Here is an 8,097-nt window from a genome sequence, read left to right on the forward strand (position 1 = left end):
TTAGATCTGTAAAAGTCTTATGTTGATTAATAAAGGCCTTTTGCATATTTTGATTCCTTTTTCAATACATGCAAAACCAAAAATAAAGAACACCATGTTTCAATTTCAAGAGTCATGTAGTTTTCTGATAGTTATTTTATATAACAATAGTACTAGTGAGTGTGCAATGTATTAGTTTATATGATATTGTTTTTGTATATAAAATTTTTATATATCCATAGTACCATTGAATGCGCAATGCATTAGTTTATATGACATTCTTTTGTATATAAAATTTCATACACAATATGAATAAGACTGTCAGGTTTGGTTATATATTTATTTGGTGTTTAAGATATGTTCCGGTAGTTCTCTGTTTAGTTATATATATTGTTGTTGTCTTACATAAAGTTTTCACGGTTCTTGTTTTAAAATAAATTTTGTATACCACACATGTGTACTGTGTTTTAAGTCAATTATGTATAACATACATGTATACTGTGTTTTTTAAATAAAAATATAAAAAAAATAAGTTATCATAAGTTATATACACTTATGGATCTAAACAGGAGTCTTCTGGCAGGGCTGCATCTGCTCTTGTTGCCACCTCCCTTGTTAAGAACGATAATAAATTTGTTGAGTTAGGCATAAGAATTAACAACTGGGCGTCTACACTGCAAACTGAATTGTTTGTAATCCTAATGGCGCTAAAGCTAACCTATGACACTGAGCTTGACTCTATCATCATTACTGATTCTATGTCATCATTGAAGGCTCTTGACTCATATAATGACTCCAACAACATGCTCATTGGAGAAGCCAGGTATAGATACTCAAAAATTAGGGACAAAGGAATTTTTTTTTTATATATTTTATTTAAAATACAATACATAGCTTAACATAAAAAACCCTTAAACAAGGGTTGATACACATTTAATATAAACACATTTTGAAACACAATCCCTCAGAACGTACAATAGCAAATAACAAACACAATATTAACAAACACAAGAGGTTACACAAATATACTAGAAAATATCGCTTGTGACAAAACATAACATTAAGAAAGATGGGTAATCTTAACCCTATTTACACAAGAACAACAACAAGAACATAACATGTAGGTGACCCTTGTAGCAGGTTCAATAATATAATTAAATCCATAATCCCTTCAGGTATACACTATTTACATAATATTACTGGGACATATTGCCAATGCACAATACAATACAATAAGAAGAATATTATGATAAATATATAAATATATCGGTTACTCACAACCAACACAAATAATCAATAAATGAAAGAACCTACATCACAATCTCATGATAAAACAAAGTACATACTCTTACTCACCTAACCCCCAAGTACATAAGTTCCCTACAGTCACACATACTCGCCTTACCAGAAGTCTTACGAGTTAGCCACAAAACTAGAAAAGCCATAAGCATTCCGCATTCATCTATAGGCTATACACATTATATAATATAGCAATAAAATGCTCAGTACAAACACATAAAACCCCGTTTGCCAGGCCATAGCCGAAAGGTATATCAAGTACTTCAACAAAGAAAGAAGGCAGTAGACTCTGACATAAGACATCTATAACACATAACTGCACCACTCACACTACCACATTTACCTTAACCACGCATTACACAGATACACACAGCAACACAGCCCTTGTGCATACCCAACCCCGGAGACAAGCCCGTTCCATCCCCTGAAATTCAATCCCCCCCCTTTCACAACGTTAACAATGCTCTCACACTCATATTATGGTACCCTGCTGAAAAAGCCTGGTCCCAGCGACTTCCATATATTTCCCGATTATAACACAATGTTCGATAAATGGTCCCCGCCAACACCCTTTTGCGCACCTCCCAATCCCTATTCCCTCTCATCGCCCAGGATACAAAAACAAAATCCGCAATTATATACGTGATTGCACGTTGCACAGGCGCCTCGACGCCTCCCACGTCCAAACTTAACGCCCTCAATACTGATATCCTCCCACTGTCCTCAGAACCTTACCCATCCATTCCCTGATACTCCCCAAATAATCACAAAAATACACTACATGAAACGCCGTCTCCTCATCCCCGCACACCCGACACGCGCCCTCCACCATCAACCCTCTTTCCTTAAGTGCAGCACCCGACGGCAGTATACCATGGAGAAAACAGAAAAATACCTCTCGCACATTTGGATGCATGCGCATCAACTGTAATCTCTCCCATATATCCTTCCACGCATACATAGGGTAGATACTCTCAGCCTTCGCGACTACGGTTGCCCTTACATCACGCTCTAAAACACCCACTCGAACTTTATTAGGGTCCCGTACATGCAGCAACGCCCGCAACACGTCTTCACACACCTTCATCTCTGACCCTCCCCACCACATTCGCACATCTTCATGCAAGCCATTCACGCCCCCCCCCTGCATGACCCCGCACATGGCGTAACCCCCACTTCAAATAAATACACTTGACTCTTAACCGTAAATCAATCAACCCCAATCCTCCTCTGTTGACCGGTAAAGTAACCACACTCCTACTCAACCATTCACACCCGGAACCCCAAAGAAAATGGAAAACCCTCTTTAACAGCCTCGTAACATCCGGACCTGCTAACGGATATACCGCAGCCACGTGCCAGACTTTACTGTATAACACATTCACAACAATCGCACGCTGATGTACTGTCAAATGAGTTGGTCTCAACCCATCCAATCGCCCCACCACTCGATCCACAACAAGTCCAGAATTAACCATCCTCGCCTCTCTCGCACTACTCATATTCACTATTCCACACACTTTTATCCTGTCCACCATATTCCAACATACATTCCTTCCCCAACTCACTCTTCCTACCCAATCTCCTAAGACCAGTAATTTTGATTTTTCCACATTAACTCTTAAACCGGTAACCCCCGCGAAATTATCAATAACATCTCCAACCGCACTTAAACTCCTCTGCGTTTGCACGAGTATTGTCGTGTCATCCACGTACCCTATTATTCCCTGCTCTCCACTTCCTACTTCCCAATCCACCTCCATATACGCTTCCACCTTTCTATAGAAAGGGTCTGTTAAACAGGCAAACAACAACTGAGAAGGGGACAACCCTGCCTAATACCCCGACCCATGGATACCCACTCCCCTAACTTCCCATTTACCTATACACACACTCCCACACCTGTATACAATGTCTCTGCCCAACGCACCACCTCCTCCCCAAAACCCTGCCTCCTTAATATGTACCACAACACCTCATGTTCTACACTATCATACGCCGCCTGCCAATCTAACGCTAAGACAACCCCCCCCTGCTCCCCTCCCGACCCTTCCACAAAATTCTTTATAATACTATGCCCGTCATACATCGTCCTCCCAGACACACCATATTGTCCTCTTGCAACCACTCTATCCACCACACTTCATCCTATTTCCTAAAATTTTTGCAAAAATCTTATAATCAGCACACAGCAATGATATTATCCTAAAGTCCCGCACCGTGTCTTGTCTCTTACCTTTTGGCACTAAAACCACAACCACAGTTCCTTGCAACCTGCCCATCCTCCCCTCCCTTTTCATTGTATTCATTAGTTCTACTAAGAAGGACTTCAACACATTCCAATGGCTCACATAAAACTCACAGGACAAGCCATCCAGACCTGGTGCCTTACCTCGTGCCATCCCCTCCAAAGCCCTCCACACCTCCCCTTCTTCAATATCCCCCCCCAACGCCATGCAATCATTGCCACTTAGCACACAAGATACATTCTCCCCCAACCTCCCGAAAGCCTCCACATCCACCCCGACACTCAGTAAATTTTTGCCAAACCACCTATCCATGTAATCACTCATTGCCTCCGTTGTTCTTAACTCATTTCCCGCCCTATATCCACCTAAGTCCTCATGTACCACCAGCCTATCAATTTCCATAGCCATACGGTGCTGCCTCTGCCCCCGTAACACACAGGCCGATGGGCGGTCACCCCACACCGCCTCTTCAATTCCACCCTGCACTCTCACCGCATCAAATTTGTCATTCTGCAAATCTCGAATCCTCCCTTTTAACAACTCGATTTCCTCCATGGGATACTGCCCTGCCTGCACGCCCCTCTCATAACAACTTTGCAACCTACCCTCGAAATACTGCTGCAACCCGTACGTCATCCAACCCTGGTACTTTCCCCATCGCACATAAAACCGCCAGATCCTCTCCTTAGCTACCCCATCCCACCACCCCAGCAAGTCACCCACATCCCTACCCTCTCCCCACAAATTCTCCCACATTGTCCTAAAATCTAACCCCGCCTCCTCCACCCCAAGAAGTCTCACATTTAACTTCCAATACCCTGGATACCTCTTAGGTAAGCTGGCCCAGGTCAAGTCCGTATAAACAGCTCTATGATCCGTGTATACAGCATCTACCGTACGCACACACATCACCTGCACACTTCTCGTCACATATAACCTATCGAGCCTGGCCGCGTATCCCTGTCTATGAAACGTATGCTCAACCATTATGTCCCCACCTCCAATAAAATCCCTTAACCCCACGCCCAGCAAAAGATCCCTTAGGCTAACCAAAAAACACCCTGCCCCCCATGGCTCCACATCCTTTCTACGTACTATACAATTCCAATCACCGCCCACGATTGTTACCGAGGGAAGAGATCTCAAATAATAAACCAAAACATCATGCACAAATTCATTCTTCACCCGTACATCACGCTCTGCCGGCGCATACACACAAACCACTGCCAGTCGCTCACCTCTCCACCATCCATCTACCCGGAGTACCCTACCCTCCTCCCCTCCCTCACATCTAATTACAACAAACGGGCTCGTCTCCCGAATCAGGATCCCAACCCCACCTTTCAAACGGTCCGAATATGCCACAAACACACGATATCCATCCACATTCAAATCCCGACCCGCCTTAAAGTTATGCTCCTGCATAAATACAATATCTATGGCATGACGCCTCAAAAACCCCTGGAGCCACAAATGCTTCACATTCACACACAACCCATTTACATTCACAGTCATACACCTGAAACCTTCTTGAAGGGTTTTACACGCTGCCCTGTAACTCCTTTCATAGACACGTCACCAGCCTTCCTACTTTTCCCACCACACTCACCACAGTGAGCTCTATTCCCTCCCCGGTCAAACACCTGACCGGACACACCTGTGGCGCCTCCACTCACCACGTCGGCCCACGGTTTCTTCCCCGGTCTCTGCACCGGGGTCAAGACATCATCGGAATCAGAGTGCGTTGCCGCCCTCTTCCGCCAAACACTCTCTGCATCCATGGTCTGGTCGGGGGATGCCTCACAATGCACTTCCGCCGCCACCTCGACCACGGTCACCATTCCCGTAGAAGTGGCACCTGCAGTCAGCTGGCTGTCTCTCCTCTCGTCCTCACTCTCCTCTGGTCCTACCACCAATTGTACATCATCCCCGGCTCTCTTCGTCTCCTCTGTTCGTTCTCCACCACTCAGTTTGGTCTCCCCTTCCACCAAAGCGGAGACTGTAGATCCTACAGGCATTGATGGGCTCGACCCCACCGTCGGAAACTCTCTCTCCACCTCCTCGCTCCAAGACGAACTATGGCCCTTTACAGGCGTCCCGCTGGCAGGCCCCGCCTTCGGGTCAGGCCCTCGCTCCGTCCTTCTGTCTGCATCCTGTCGTCGCTGCTGCCTCTCACACTGTGCTGCCATATGGTCATAAGTGCCACATAGCCTGCAAGTCTTGTGCTGCCCTGCATAATACACCATCAGTTGCATCCGGAAGTCGTCCAGGATGACAAACGACGGGATGGGATGCCTCAGCATCATCTTTAGGTTGAACGTACCCTCCGGCCAGCAGGCGTATGCCCCATCCACCCAGGTATCTGCCGTTGCCAGATGCACAGTACTGTAGCGTTCAAAAACGTTCCGTATATCTGCCTCGTCAGCTTCGAAAGGCACGTTACGTACCTTCACCCAAGTGTAGTGTCGCAACACATCAATTAAACGAACTCATATTGCCGAGTTTACGTCCACACAGCCATCTTGATACTGCTCCACCAGGCGCTCATACACTGCCGTCGGTCGTAGCTTAACGAATATTCGGTAAGCCCCGTTGAGTGATACTCCATACAAATCTTGATCAGCAATGCCGTATGTGTCGCGAATAATCAAAGGTAGAAGCACCTGTGCGGACTGAGGCGCAACTACACCCCGCACTAAATCAAAGCACACGGTGTTGACTCGCCTTCTTGTAGTCTGCGCCATATTGTGAAAATCAATCTGCGCAGGAAGGCCTCTCAACCAGGAGCATGTGCGCCATATTGTGAAAATCAATCTGCGCAGGAAGGCCTCTCAACCAGGAGCATGTGTGCAGCACAACCTCACGGCAATAAAGCGATGAGGTCAATGAGGAGCCAGGTATAGATACTCAAAAATTAGGGACAAAGGAATTAATGTACAATTACTATGGATCCCATCACACATTGGATTACTCCTTCATGATAAAGTTGATAGGTTAGCCAAGAAGAGTACCCAGAAGGAGAATGTAGAATATAACTTTGGTATAACTGTGTCTAGCATTAGGAATAATATTAGGAGAGAAGTAAATAATGAAAATGATTGTTATAGGAATGCAGTTAGAAGTCTGAGTAGATCTATAACCCACTATGATAACATGAACGTAGATAAATATGTTTATGGAGCAACGTGCAATGTGAACAGACTGACTGATGTTGTGGTGGCCAGGCTTAGGCTTGGTTACAAGTACCTCTGGCAGTTTGGGAGACACACAGATTATGATCAAACTAAATGTAAATTATGTGATCAGGCATATGGTCACTCTCTTGAACACTATGTGCTTAATTGTCCACTTATTGAGGAATACAGAGACAGACAGTATAATAACCTATGTGACATGTCAAGATATCTTATTAATGAAAATAAGATACCAGATATACTAAGCAAATTTCCTAAATTTGCTTGTAACAGATAAGTGAACTATAGATATGTAGATATAAATCCATATGTATTCCTGTTAACCTTTTGGGGCCTAGTTCCTAGGCCTTTTGTGTATCCATATGCTCTTGCGCTACTGTCCACAGGATGGATATGGGGTGCACAATAAACTAGCCACTTCGATGGCAAAATCTAAATCTAAAAAAACACCAGCTCTTCATCAAACATACTAGGTATAAGTAAGTTTATTTAGGCATAGGTACACATAAGTACAATTATCATACGTAGTGTAAATTACCAAGGATAAACCAAACAAGAGTCAAAGTGATTTATTTTCATAGGGGTTCTTGATTTATTTCCGTTTTCTATAATATTGAGTATCATTGAAATGTAACAGTCTCACTATAGTGTATATTCTTCCTGATGCTGAATGCACTTATAATCTCAAAACTTTCTGATATCGTTAACGCTGCAGTCATTGGTTTACTTGATATGGATCATTTACCTAGCTGATACAAAATAAGAATATAACTTCAAGATTTTATATATCAAGTGATTTACCATTTTATATAAGGTTGGTTTAGACATATCTCTAATGGTTATATTTCCATATGGTCTGAGAGGTAGTGTCGTGTGTATGTTTAATGTGTATTCTATAGGAACATAGACACATATTTCCGTTGGTTTCCCTGAGAAAAATTATTCCTCCCCGGCGGGGAATCGAACCCCGGTCTCCCGCGTGACAGGCGGGGATACTTACCACTATACTACCGAGGAATGTGAGGGTATGGGACGATTAGTAGTCCTTTAAGGTGAGTAAATCCGACCAAAGATGTTTTCAAGTAGCAGCGTCGATGTGGCTCCTGCAGGGATTGTTAACCAGGTGGTAAAAAGTCAGACCAAAGTATATTGTAGTATGTCACTGACGTCAGCTAGGCCTGTATACCTTATACACGTACTTATATATATATATATATATATATATATATATATATATATATATATATATATATATATATATATATATATATATATATATATATATATATATATATATATATATATATATATATATATATATATATATATACATATATATATATATTTACAAGTACATATACAAGGTATACAGTCCT

At 43.0% G+C, this 8,097-nt stretch overlaps 1 non-coding gene across 1 annotated transcript; it reads right to left on the reverse strand.

Moving 5' to 3' along the window:
• Positions 1 to 7,666: 7,666 nt before the first annotated feature.
• Positions 7,667 to 7,738, reverse strand: TRNAD-GUC (transfer RNA aspartic acid (anticodon GUC)). Its single transcript has one exon. It is a non-coding gene; the product is annotated as a tRNA-Asp (tRNA).
• Between the last annotated feature and the right edge of the window lie 359 nt (positions 7,739 to 8,097).

This window comes from Cherax quadricarinatus, chromosome 38 (assembly GCF_038502225.1).
Source record: "Cherax quadricarinatus isolate ZL_2023a chromosome 38, ASM3850222v1, whole genome shotgun sequence".
NCBI classification, from domain to species: domain Eukaryota; kingdom Metazoa; phylum Arthropoda; class Malacostraca; order Decapoda; family Parastacidae; genus Cherax; species Cherax quadricarinatus.